This window comes from Vombatus ursinus, unplaced genomic scaffold (assembly GCF_900497805.2).
Source record: "Vombatus ursinus unplaced genomic scaffold, bare-nosed wombat genome assembly UNPS02014791.1, whole genome shotgun sequence".
In the NCBI taxonomy this organism is placed as follows: Eukaryota; Metazoa; Chordata; class Mammalia; order Diprotodontia; family Vombatidae; genus Vombatus; species Vombatus ursinus.
In genome coordinates, this window is record NW_020954569.1 from 34,527,552 (window position 1) to 34,542,123 (window position 14,572).

The window sequence follows — 14,572 nt, forward strand, 5'->3', positions numbered from 1 at the left end:
CATCCATGTTTATTCCTCTGCTCAAAAAACTTCAGTGATTCTCTACTGCTTACTAAGTGGATGTCTTACTCCTTTGTCCGTTATTAAAAAACCTCTATGATTTGACAAAACACTACAGTAAAAGTCCAGTAATAATACCTGATTCTTTTGATGAGATTAAGAAAGACTTGATGCTAGGCTATGCTGTAATGGCTAATTATTATCGATCTGTTTCTCAATGTGGTTGTTTGTAGATTCACAGCACTGTGGTATAAAAGATAATTATTCTTAAGCTGTGCCAACCTAGGGCTTTGTGTCCTGAGTAGCATCTCAGAATTTCCCAGTTGATGCAAGCCCTCTCATTTGGTAAGAATAATGTATTATGAGTAGTATGACATAAGGTAAGAAATATAATTTGACTGGGTCAAACTGCAATGTTCAGGTCAATACTTTCTGTCATGTAGTAGAAGTTGAGCCAAGTAATATGTCAGCTCACTTGCTAATCATTTGAATTGGCTGTTTTATTGTATAAAGGATGCATTCAAGATAAATATGCAATTATTTTTACTTCACTGTCATACCTGGTATCCCATTACTTCTAATATTTGTAATTCAGAAGGCACGTTTTAAAGTAAATATTTAATCTGTTTCAATTGCTCGCTTCTTTTTACTTTTTATATTTTTCTCTGAGCCCTGAGATGCTGAGTTCCAGATCCTACCATTTTGAGAGACCTTGTGCTGCTGGCCTGGGCCTGGGGTTGGGCCTTTAATATGCTATGTGATCTGGTCAGGCTATTGACCATGCTCTTTTCTAGGCCTAGGGTTTAACCCAAGTCCTATCTGAGTAACTTGAAGTGCTAGATTAGCTCCCTTCTTGGCTAGGATCTCAGTGTTCAACCTGCTTGGTGGATTGCCGGATATTGCCTGTTCAGAGACCTAGGTCCTTTGTCTGCAATCTCAGCCTTTGTGGGAAACACAGGACTGATAGTCTGGGCCCAGACCTGAGTCCACTCTCTGCTCTGTTAGGAGCTCTGAAGGCATAGTCAATAACCGGGGCCTACCTCTGTTCTATAGGTGCTGGCTCAGTTACTTGTATACGGGTCAGGCTTGTGATCTTGTTTGGGCATGGATGTACAGCTATAGTTTCTCCTTTTACTTTCTAGTCACTATTGGTCTCACTCAGTAGTGAGTTCCCGATTACTACTCAAATCTTTTCATATCTTTTTGGAATAGTTGAACGGAAGGGTCTATTAGCTGGTCTGTACTACTTCCTTTTACTCTGCCATCTTGTTTCCATTTCTACCCATTAGGTAATAACTGAGCCCCTGGCTCAGAAAGGGGGGACTTGGAAACTTGCATGGCAAAAAAAAGAAAAAAAAATGAAAAGTAGGGAAATGTTTGGGATAGGTGTTGTTGGGTTCAAGTTAAGCCTAGGATTGGCAGTTGCTTTGAGGGTCCCTCTGCCTATGCTCTGGTGGTTCACATTGCCCTTGGATCAAGGCATAGTACTTTGAGTTCAGATCTCAGCCCCTATTTAGGCACTGCTCCGAATCACCCCCGCTGTTAATCAACCACCACATCATGTTATTTCTTTGAGAAGAATAAATTGGTAGTGATACACAAGGTAAGTTGCTAATATCAGAGTTGGAGGGTAAAGATATATTTTAGGAGGGGATGCCAATAGTTCAGGAATAATGTAATGAGGAGCTCAACTAAGATGATGGCAATAGGAATAGAAGGGGATGCTGAGGAGATACACGGAGAGATTGTTAAGACTCGGCTCAAATGCTGTCTCCTCCATAAAATCTTTCCTGATCACATAGCCAGAAGTAATTTTTCTCTTCTTTTAACTCACTGGCTTGTCCTATTAAATTGTTTTAATTAATTGGGGCATCCAGGTGGTGCAGTGGATAGTGTGCTGGGCTTGGAATCAGTAAGACTTACCTTCCTGAATTAAAATCTGGCCTCAGACAATAGCTATGTGACCCTAGGCAAGTCATTTCACCCTGTTTACCTCAATTTCCTCATGGACAAAATGAACTGGAGAAGGAAATGGCAAACCATTGCAGTATGTTTTCCAAGAAAACCCAGAATAGGGTTATAAAGAGTGGAACGCAACTGAGCAACAACAACAAAACTTAATTAAGATAATTTGTACTTGTAATGTTCCCTGTTATGTTGTACATGTCTTGAGAGCAGGGACATTATTTAATATACATACACACATACATACATACATACACACATATATATGTGAGTGTGTGTATAATATATATTTTATATATATATATAAATATATATATATAAATTTTATCCACTGCAGTACCTGGTATGGTGCCTCACACATAGTAGGCACGCAGTAGATATTATTTGAATGAATAAATAAAATAAAAGCACAGTGTTACACCTGGAATTAGTGTGTAGATAATGAATCCTGCAAAATGGTTGCATGTATTTAAATTCTCACTAAACAAAATTAAAATTATAGAAAATATGCTATTAATTGGTTTCCAGCCTAATGAAAATATGCAGAGTGCATGTGAATAATATGATCACTTCACTGGATTCATTATTTGCTCACATTGGGACCTATCTGTAATGACCCCTTTATCGAAGATAATAATTCATTCTTACAACAGTGACAGAAAGGCCTTTAGCCTGATAAAGCACTGAGTGTGAATAAGCCTTCAAATGGCAGCAATCATTTTTGAAACATCCTGTGATGGATAAGAGTGGGCCACTTCCCCCATAAACACTCAGAGCCATGACTTCTTTGAATGCCATTTTCACTCTCTGCACAGAGCTTAAATGTATTGCAGAAAGAGGCCAAAGGCATAAAATAGTGGAATCAGCTCAGTGCCATACTTGTACCCTAAAGGTCCTTGTGGGATATGAACTGACGGCAAGGATTATGATAAGCTAGAACATTTCTATTTCTGTTCATTATACAACTGAGTTATAACAAATGCCTGTGACTGAAAATAGTTTTATTTCCTACAAAATGAGAAGAGTCAATACTTTGATACAGAAATAACAGTTAATATTTATGTGTTATCTCATTTGATCTTCATAACAATCCTGTGAAGTAGCTACTAATATTATCCCCGTTTAACGGATCAGAAAGCTGAGTCTGAGAGAGGCTAAGTGACTTAATCAGATTAGTATGTGTCTGGGGCAGGACATAAATTCAGGTCTTCCTATCTCTAAGTCCAGCCATCTATCTACTACTTTATCTAGGTACTACCATTTAGAATTTTTGAACCCCTACTCCCTTTTGAAAATCATTGCATATATGAGTATATGGCCTACTCAGGAAGGTCTGGATAGCTGGAAAGTCCCCTTAGTTCTGCATTCACTCCAATGCATGTGCAAATATCACCTTGTCATCCCTGAGGACAATATACCTTCCTATGGAAGGACATAATTCATGATTATCTCTCTATCCTTAAATCATACCACTCATTTCCTTTAACAACTGAAAATTCTAGCCAACCTTAAGTTCTTGTAGGTGTCCAGGCTGTTCCTGGCCTGGCTCGGTTCCTTTTGAAATACTTCCTATTTTTTTCAGGTTCCATATAAGGAAGAACTTTTTTCTGAAGACTTTCTTGCTTCCCTCAGCTAGAATTAATATCTCCCTCTTTGGTTCCTACATAACTAATTTGTGCACTTATCAGTTTCATTTGTAATGCATGTATATAGATATCGATGTGTGTGTGTGTGTGTGTGTCTCTGTGTGTGTGTGTGTGTATATGTGTGTAGTTTTCCTGGTAGATTAAGTGCAGGAACCATCAATCAAATTTTGTATCCTTTTTGACTATCACAGAGTCTGAGACATAATAGACACTGAAGAAATAATTACTGAATGAAATGCTTTCATGTAGCAAGTCAACATGAGTATAACTCCTGGGAAGTATTTCTTTGTGAATATGATATATACCTCTATCCCACTCTCTCTCTCTCTCTCTCTCTCTCTCTCTCTCTCTGTCTTTCTCTGTATGTCTCTGTTCTCATGAACTATATACTGCTTTTGGACAGGTTGCTCAGACTACATAGAGAATACCTCTCTTTCTGAGGCAGGAGCACAATTATTTTCCTCCCTTTCCACCATAATTAGTCGGTAAGTATTTAGACCAGGGCTGGGGTACCTGCAGCCTCGAGACTACATGTGGCCCTCTAGGTCCCCAATTTTGGCACTTTGAATCCAATCTTCACAGAACAAATCCCTGTGAAGTTTGGATTCAGTCGAAGGGCCAAACTCAAGGACCTAGAGAGCCACATGTGGCCTCAAGGCTGCAGGTTCCCCACTCCTGATTTAGACTCATTATTTATAGAGTATTCTGGTAGGGACCATCGAGCTGTGTCTACCTAGAAATAGTTGAAAAATCAAAATGAAAACTCCGGTCCACAGCTGTTTCTAAGAAGGCAAATACTACAGATGATCATTACCCCAAAGTAAACAAAATTAATTGTCTTAGGCCTGTATAATGAGTGAGTCTGGTGTATTTCTGAATAAAAAGCTGAAACTTTGTAAATATCTGGATTTTTAGAGGAAGGCTACCATAGCTCAGATTTAAAATTTAAATTGACCATGGATTTTATTGTCACCCTTATATCAGCCATGTTTCCAAATTATACCTAACAAAGCCTGATAGAGGAGAGGGAGAGAGAGAGAGAGAGAGAGAGAGAGAGAGAGAGAGAGAGAGAGAGAATAGACAAAAATGATATGGGGAACCCATTTCAAACCACAGCTGGGGAGAAACAGGGTCTAACATTAGAAGGGGTAGCACTTTGCTCCTGAATCTTCATGGCACCAGAATTGAAGAAAGTATGGAGCTGGGACATTGGTGGTATGGGAATATATTAGATGAAGATTATAATATAACTGAAATATTCTGCCCTTATTCTCTACCCTCTCCCTTGACTCCTCAATACAGAGAAATTGCTATAGATAAGATCTTATTTTTAATTCCACAATATTTTATTTCTTCAAATAAATCTGAACAACCTTGTTAATAGATTAATTTTACAAAGATAGATACTAATCAAGTCTTTAAAGTGTTTAGTATTTTAAATCATATTCTTATAGGAGATGTAATACCTCTTCAGCTCATTATCAGAGTTTATCTCTTTTTAAAATTCATGCACAGTAACTTTGGAAAATTGGAGCTATTTGAATAGATAACATTTTGTTTAACTTTGTACTCAATAAATGGTCAAATTATTAATAAGAAGTTAGAAAAGAATGGGAAAAAGAATTGTTGACTGTGGTAAAGATATTGGTCATACTGCAGAATTAACAATTATAAAGCCATTTCATCTATTTATTTAATTTAAAAAAAAATAAAATTCTATTTTATTTTCTTTTTCAAATTCTCTCCAACCACTTTCCCCTCCCCCACTGATTGATAAAAACAAAATCCATTACAATTATGTATACAAAACAAATGTCCACATTAGACATTAAAAAAAGAAAAAGTAAGAAACACAAGAAAACATGCTTCAATTTGTACTCTGAAACCACTGACTCTATCTGGAGATGGATAACATGTTTCATCACGAGTCTTTTGGAATTGTTGTTGGTCCTTGTATTGTTCAGAGTTACTAAGTCTTTCAAAGTCGATTATCTTTACAACACTGCCATTGTCATATGAATTGTCCTAGTTATACTCAGGTCCTTTTGCATCCAGTCTTATTTCTAAGATATGTAGGTAACCAAGCCAAATTACAAGAGTAAGAGTCATTTCCTAATACATAATGGTCAAAGGATGTGAAGAAATAATTTTCAGATGAAGAAATCCCAGCTATCAATAACTATGTAATTTTTTTTCTGAATCACTAATAATTAGAGATATGCAAATTAAACAACTAGTTTCCACCTCACACCCATAAAATTAGCAATAGTGACAAAAAAGGAAAATGACAAATTGTGAAAACTCTGTGGGGAAAATAGGGGTCCTAATCCACTGTTGGTGGGGCTATGAACTAACCTAACATTCTAAAAAGCAATTTGGAACTATACCCAAAAATCTATTAAACTGTGCTTACCCTTTGACTCTGATATATTTCTACTCCAAGGATATCATAGAAAGAGTTAAAAAAGGATCAATATGTATACTTATAATAGCTCTTTTTGTATTGGCAAATCTTGGAAACTGATGGGATACCCATCAATTGGGGAATAACTGAACAAACAGTGAAATATGAATTCAGTGGAATATTATAGTGCTGAAATAAGGATAAAGAAGGATTAAAAAAAATCCTGATAAGACTTGAAGGAATTAACAAAGCCATTTTATACCAATGCATTTAAAGCAAAAGTGTCTTTCATGTTGTAAAATAAATCAAGTAATGAACAAACATTTATTAAGCAACTACTACATGTCAGGCATTATGCTGGGATTGGGGTACAAAGCTAAAACAAGCAATCCTTGCCTTCAAGGAACTTATATTCTATCAAGAGAGAAAGAATGTAGACATTTAGGTTTATAAAAACTAAATGAATGCAAGGTAAGTGGTGAGGAAGGACATTAGCGATGGGAATCAGAATAGGAGGTGGTAGCTTAGAATATATGTTCCTTAAGGATAGAGCCTGTTGTCCTCTTTGTTTTAACATCTTGATTGTCTAGCCTAGTGTCTGGTGTATGGTGAGGCTTCGTCAATGATTGTTCATGAATCATAGCTATAGTTGGAAGGGACCTTAGGGACTATCTAATCCAACTCCCTCCTTTTACAGGTGAGGAACCCAAAACCCAATAAGGTTAAGAGAACTAAGAAATGATGAAGAGCAAAATGAGCAGAACCAAGCGAAGACCATATACAGTAACAGCAATATTGTTTTAAGAATGGCTTTGGAAGAAAAAAAAAGATTGACTTTGAGAGACTAAGTAATTTTGACTATTATAAATCTGAAAATTAAAAATAAAAAACATTTCAAGAAAGATGCTATCTGAATCCAGAGAAAGAATTGATGAATAGAAATATGTATAGAATTATTTTCCATATATATGTATATACATATATATGTGTGTGTATATCTATATGTGTGTGTATACACACACACACAAACATATACATATATGTATGCAATTCTGTCTAATGGTAGCCATCTCTAGGGTGGGGGTGAGGGAAGAAAACAAAAGAAAAAAATAAATTTACATAATAATCCTGTTATATATTTGGAGGGAATAGCAAGTTGTACATGGGAGATATGCAATTTCATGTGCAACCATCTTTTTTCTTGCACTGTGTTATTGAAATGTCTGTTTTGTTCCATGAATTGAAAATAAAATAAATCTTAAAAAGAGAGAGAGACTTGTCTAAGGTTACACTGGGGTTAAGTATCAAAGGTAGGATTTGAATCCATCTCTTTTTGTGTCCCTATGGTTGTTGCTTTACAGTGTAGCACACTCCCTCTCTATTGAAATGAACTGAGCATGTCAAGTTGTGAAAAGCTATTTTTTTGTTAGTCATCCTTGTGTTGAACTAGTGGACTCCTTTAAAGCACTCCTCAGATCAATGTGAGGAAATACTTTAATTATCAGAGGGAGTGGGTCTTTTTGAGATGCTGACAGTATATCAGAAACTCTCCTCTATCCTCTGCTTCCAAGTTGCCTTTAATTGTTTTTGACCAGCACAGTTTTAGCTGCTAAGTCTTCTGGGCCTGGTTTGATATCCTCAACTGTGACTTTGAGTCCAGAATATTCTTTTGAAACTGTTTCCCTGGTTTGCTAATTCAGGTCCATTTCCTATTCTGTCTGGACACTTCCTTTCTCCCCCAGCTTGTAAGAGAGTTTTTCTTAATCCTTAAATTTCTATTTTTAGATGTCACAGATACTGCATTTTCTCCCCTGAGACAGGAGCTTATTGGTTGTAGGCATTGAACAATGGGATTCAATGAAATTGTTAAGAAGCCATACTGGATGAAAAGACTCTGAAATATTCTATTCAACTAGGCATTGAGATTCTGATGTGGAAACTAATTCATAGGCAAAATTTAATGAAAACTATGGATTTGTGGATATAAAAGATAATATCTGCATGATGCTCAGCATGATTTCCAAATTGCTTATACCTGAAGTGCTTCCTTTAATTTTATCACAAATTCATATAATAAATTTGTAATGCTCCTGGGGTAAATAAAACAATGACAAATGCATAAGGCAAACTGAAATAAAGTTAAGTTTCCAAACATGAAATATAGTTATAAGACATTAAAAATTAGGACTTTACATCTGAATAAAAATACAACTTTATATTCTTTGAAAGAAAAAAAATTAAGGGTACTATTGTCCACAAAAGACACAAAAGTAATGATGACATATTTAGATATCTTTTTTTTAAGAACTTGGAACTCTAAGACTTTTTTTTATTATTAATCCTTCAAACTTCCTTTTGAGGGGGATTACAAAACAACTGTTCTTATCCTTCCTTGACAGATGGGAAAGGGAACTTCAGAGGTTACATAAACTGTTAGCAGTCAAATATTGAAGTGATGAGTAAAGCATAGGAGAAAAGACAACCACAATGGACTTCTGGCACAGGCTGTGGATCTGATTAGCCATTTCTAAGTTTCTTTTACAAGAATTTCTCTTGGCTCAAATGTTATCTTTTGTTCTATTGTGGTTAATTCCATTTTATATGTTAGTCTCTATAATAAACATTCAGGCAACATTTAGTGAATGAGTGAATAAATAAATGAATGCACAAATAAAGAATTATCCACACTTATTCATACCCTAACAAATCTTTACTCCAATCTTTCTTTTTTATTTTTACCTCTTTTAATTTTTTTAAAAAAAATTATTAATTTTTTTCAACATTCACTTTTATAAGACTTTGAGTTCCAATTTTTTTTCTTCCTCCTACCATCCCCTCCCCTCTTCCCAAGAGGGCAAGCAATTTGATATGTACAATCATATTAAACATATTTCCATATTAATCATGTTGTGAAATAAGAATCAGAACAAAAGGCAAAAACCATGAGAAGGGAAAAAAGACAAAAAAGAGAAAACAGTATGCTTCTATCTGCATTCAGACTCTACAGTTTTTTCCTCTGGATGTGGATAGCATTTTTATAGGAAGTCTTTTGGAATTGTCTTACATCGTTTCATTGCTGAGAACAGCTAAGTCTATCAAAGTTGGTCACTACACAATGTAGCTGTTACTATGTTGTTTTTCTGATTCTGCTCACTTCACTCAGCATCAGTTCATATAAGTCTTTCTAGGTTTTTTCTTGAAACCTGCCTGCTCATCATTTCTTATAGCATAATAGTATTCCATTACATTCATATACCACAACTTGTTCAGCCATTCCCTAATTGATGGGTATCCCCTCAATTTCCAATTCTTGGCCATCACAAAAAAAGCTGCTACAAATATTTCTATTCATGTGGGTCTTTTACCCATTGTGATTATTTCTTTGGGATACAGACTTAGTGGTGGTATTGCTGGATCAAAGGGTATCCCTTTGGGTGTAGTTCCAAATTGCTCTCCAGAATGTTTGGCTCAGTTCACAACTCCATCAATAATACATTAGTGTTCCAATTTTCCCATATCCACTCCAACATACAACATTTTCCTTTTTTTTTTTGCTATATTAGCCATACTGGTAGGTGTGAGGTGGTACCTCAGAGTTGTTTTAATTTGCATTTCTCTAATCAATAGTGATTTAGAGCATTTTTTCATGTGCCTATCGGTAGCTTTAATTTCTTCACCTGGAAAACTGCCTATTCATATCCTTTGACCATCTATCAATTGGGGAATGACTTGAATTCTTATAAATTTGTCTCAGTTTTCCATTTATTTTAGAAATGAATACATAATCAGAGACAATGGCTGTAAAAATTGTTTCCCAGCTTTCTGCTTCCTTTCTAATCTTAGTTGCGTTGGCTTTATTTGTGCAAAAACTTTTGAATAAAATGTAATCAAAATTATCCATTTTGCATTTCATTATGTTCTCCATTTCTTGTTTGGTCATAAATTCTTCCATTCTCCATAGATCTAACAGGTAAACTATTCCTTGCTCTCCTAATTTGCTTTTAGTCTCACCTTTTATGTCTAAATCATGTACCCATTAAATAAAGGTTAATCTATTTTATTGGTTTTTCCATAAAACCAGCTCTTAGTTTTATTTATTAGTTCAATAGTGTTCTTAATTTCAAATTTATTAATCTCTCCTTTGATTTTTAAGAATTTCAAATTTGGTATTTAATTGGGGATTTTTAATTTGTTCTTTTATTTTGCTTTTTTTAGTTGCATTCCCAATTCATTGATCTCCTCTTTCTCCATTTATTCATGTAAGCATTTAGAGATATAAAACTTCCCCTAAGAACTACTTTCACTGCATCCCATAAGTTTTGGTATATTGTCTCATTATTGTCATTTTCTTGGATGAAGTTAGTTATTGTTTCTATGATTTGTTGTTTGATCCACTCATTCTTTAGGATCAGATTATTTAGTAACCAATTAATTTTTAGTCTATCTTTCCATGGCCCTTTATTACATGTATTTTTTTATTGCTTCATGATCTGAAAAGGATGCATTTAATAATTCTGCCTTTCTGCACTGGATTGTGAGGTTTTTATGCCCTAATACATGGTCAATTTTTGTGTAGGTGCCATGTAGTACTGAGGAAAAGGTATATTCCTTTCTATCCCCACTCAATTTTCTCCAGAGGTCTGCCATATCTAACTTTTCTAAAATTCTATTCACCTCCTTAACTTTTTTCTTGTTTATTTTGTGGTTAGATTTTATCTAGTTTTGAGAGGGGGAGGTTAAAGTTACCCATTAGTATAATTTTGCTGTCCATTTCTTCCTGTAACTCCCTTAACTTCTTCTCTAAGAACTTGCATGCTATATACCCCCCTTTTTTTTTTTACTTCAGCTGAAGCATGATATATTCTGCTCTAACCTTTTACCTTTACTCTGTGTGTATGTCTCTGCTTCAAATGTGTTTCTTGTAAACAAAATGTTATGAGATTATGGTTTTTAATCCACTCTTCTATCCACTTCCATTTTATTGGAGAGTTCATCCCATTCACATTCAAAGTTATGATAACTGTGTCTTTCTCTCCATCCTATTCTCCCACTCCTGTTTATACTTTTCTCTATCCTTTTATCCTTTCCTTCCTTACCATTGTTTTGCTTCTGACCACCACCCCTTCAATCTGCTCTCCCTTCTATTAGTCCCTCTCCCCTCTCTTTTCCCCTTTCTCCTACTACTTCTTCTGTTCCTTTTTCCTTCCCTTCTATCAGCTCCCTCCCTTTTCCTTACCCTTTCTCCTCCTTCCCTATAGGGTTAAAAAAGATTTCTATAATCAACTGAATGTGTATATTATTCCCTCTTTGAGCCAAATCAGATGAGACTAAGGTTCAAACAATGCTCACCCTCTTCTTTCCCTCTTCTGTAATAGGTCTTTGTGCTACTTTATGTGATGTTATTTACCTTATTCTGTGTCCCCCTTTCCTCTTCTTTCAGTGCAATCCATTCTTTCATCTCTTAATTTTTTATCATCACATCAAAGTCAACTTATACTCATACCTTCTGTCTATGTATTCTCCTTCTAAATGCCATAATAAAGATACAGTTCTCAATAGTTACAAGTATCTTCCTGTGTATGCAGTTTAATCTTATTGAATAGCATGCTTTTTCTTTCTTATTTACTATTTTATGCTTCTCTTGAGTCTTATATTTGAAGATCAAGTTTTCTGTTCAGCTCTGTTTTTTTTTTTCATTAGGAATGAATGAAAATTCCCTATTTCACTGAATGTCTGTCTTTACCCCTGAAAGATTATGCTCAATTAAACTTCTGGGAGCCAAGATGGCAGAGTAAGAAGTTGGGGGTGAGGGGGTGGGGTGGAGCCAACATGTCAGAGTAAAAGCAGGGACTTGCCTGAGCTCTTCCCTGAATCTCTTCAAATACATCTAACATGTGACTCTGAACAAATTCTAGGGTGGCAGAACCCACAAAGAGACAGAGTGAGGTAGATTTCCAGCCTAACAAAACCTGGAAGGTCAATAGGAAAGGTCTGTTGCAACAGCCTGAGAGAGGAGTATCCAACATGCAGGGCGTACTCCCAGACCTGGCCTAAGCAAAGCCTGAGTAAGCTCTGGGGGACTGAATCACCAGCAGCAGTGGCAGGTTCGAGTCTTCCCAGCCCACCGATACCAGAGACAACTTAGAAGGTCAGCGAGAAGTGTCTGCCAGAACTGGGTGAGAGAGAAGCACAGTCCAGCACATGACACAAGGTATGCCAATACAGCCCCTGCACCAGCAAACCAGGAACAGGCCTTGGGAGTGACTGAATCATCAGCAGTAGTGGCAGCAGTGGCAGTGCTGCTCCTGGAGCTATTAGCCCACAGATTGAATGCGTGAAAGTCACCTATTTAGACTTCTGAGAGCCAAGATGTCAGAGTAAGCAGTAAGTTGCTCTCACTCTCCCTTATTGACCTTGAAAAACCCAGAGAATATTGCCCCAGGAAAAATCCTGAAATAGCAGAGTCAGCAGAAATACTAGATACAGCAGTCTTTTAGCTCATGAGACAAGGGAGATTAACAGGAAAAGTCTCTCTTGCTGTGGTCAAAGGGGACCAGTACAGGAAGGGAAGCATCCCAGCAAGCCAGTGTCAAGCCCCACCTCAGCAAACCACCTCAGCAGGCCCCTAACCCCCAACACAAGAAGTCTGGGATAGTGCCCCCTATGCCTCAGAAGCACAGATCAACTTTAAAAGCCAGAAAAAAGGCCAATGATATGAGCAAGAAGCAACATAGAAAAACAATGACCACAGACAAGTATCTTGGTGACAGGGAAGATCAAAACACAAATTCAAGAGAAGATAACATTGTCAATATACTCATATCTGAAACCTCAGAGGGGAACTGGTCTCAAGCCCAAAAAGCCTTCTTGGAAGAGCTCAAGAAGGATTTTAAAAGTCAAATAAGGGAGGTAGGAGACAAAATGAACAATTCATTTAAAAATACAGTTGACAAAATGGAAAAAAAAAGTACACTGAAGAAAACAACTCCTTAAAAAGTAGAATTGGCCAAATGGAAAAGGAGGCACAAAAACTCACTGAAGAGAAGAACTCCTTAAAAAGTAAAATGGGTCAAATGGAAAAGGAGGTACAAAATCTAATAGAAGAAAACAATGTGTTAAAAATTAGAATTGAGCAATTGGAAGCTATGAGACCTCAAGAATCAGTCAAGCAAAATCAAAAGAATGAAAAAATAGAAGAAAATGCAGAATTCCTTATTAGAAAAACAACTGACCTGGAAAATAGATCCAGGAGAGATAACTTAAGAATTATTGGTGTACCTGAAAGTCATGATGAAACAGAGCCTGGACAGCATCTTTCAGGAGATCATCAAGGAAAACTGCCCTGAGGCCCTAGAATCAAAGGGTAAAATATCATCAAAAGAATCCACCAATCACCTCCTGAAAGAGATCCCAAACTGAAAATGCCCAGGAATGTTGTAGCCAAACTCCAGAATTATCAGGCCAAGGAGAAAATCCTGCAAGCAGACAGAAAAAAATAATTTAAATATGGTGGAACCACAGTCAGGATTACACAGGACCTTGCAGCTTTTACATTAAAAGATCAGGGGGCTTGGAATATGGTATTCCATAAGACAAAGGAGCTTGGATTGCAACCAAGGAAAAACTACCTAGCAAAAATGAGCAGAATCTTTCAGGGGAAGAGATGGACATTCAATGAAATAAGGGACTTCAAGACTTTCCTGATGAAAAGACCAGAGCTCAATGGAAAATTTGATCTTCAAATATAAGATTCAAGAGAGGCATAAAAAGATAAACAAGAAAGGGAAAAAAGACATGTTATTCAATGAGAGTAAACTGTTTACATCCCTACATGGGAAGATGATGCTTCTAACTCTTGAGAACTGTATTGCATCCCTGGAGGATGCCAGTTTGCCCTAGGCTGGGCTGAAGGACATGCAGGTCTGTTTGTTTGTGGACACCTGCCCACCTGGGGCTGCACTAAAGCACCTCTTGGAAGATGCCTGGCTCCCCAGGCCTACATTAAAGCACATGGTGATTCTCAGATCTGGAGTGGGCCAGCTTCCCTGGTTTTGCCAAGTCACATGGGCATCCTTGTATTGATGTTCACTTGCTCCACCAAACTGGGGCTCAGGATTTCCTACTGGTTTGCTGAGGTGGGGTCAGCTGCTGGCCTGCTGGGAAGCTTCCTGTCCTTGACTGTGTTACCCTTTTACCCGAGTGATATAGACCTTTCTTGCTGATCCTCCCAGTCTCCCAGGCCAGAAGACTGCTCCACCCCTTCTTCCCATTGCCTCTGCAGGTCCAGGATTTGCTCTGAGGTGCTATTTTGTGGGGGGTTTTTTCAAGGTGAATATGTGAGAGTTATAGTAATTTACTTCTTACTCTGCCATTTTGGCTCCAAGAAGTCCCCCAATCTACTTTCTATAACACTTCTGCTTCTTCTCTTCCTTCTTGTACACTAAGACTTTTCCCTAATCATGGTAGAACTCCTTGAGGACAAATGACAGCTTAGCAAACACCAGATTAGATAAAACTGTTTGACTTTGGATCTAAAAATGGGTCATAATATTTCACA

At 36.9% G+C, this 14,572-nt stretch overlaps 1 pseudogene; it reads left to right on the plus strand.

Annotated features, from left to right (window-relative positions):
- LOC114048142 overlaps positions 1-14,237 on the plus strand; it is a 155,493-nt pseudogene extending 141,256 nt beyond the window's left edge.
- The last annotated feature ends 335 nt before the right edge of the window (positions 14,238-14,572 follow it).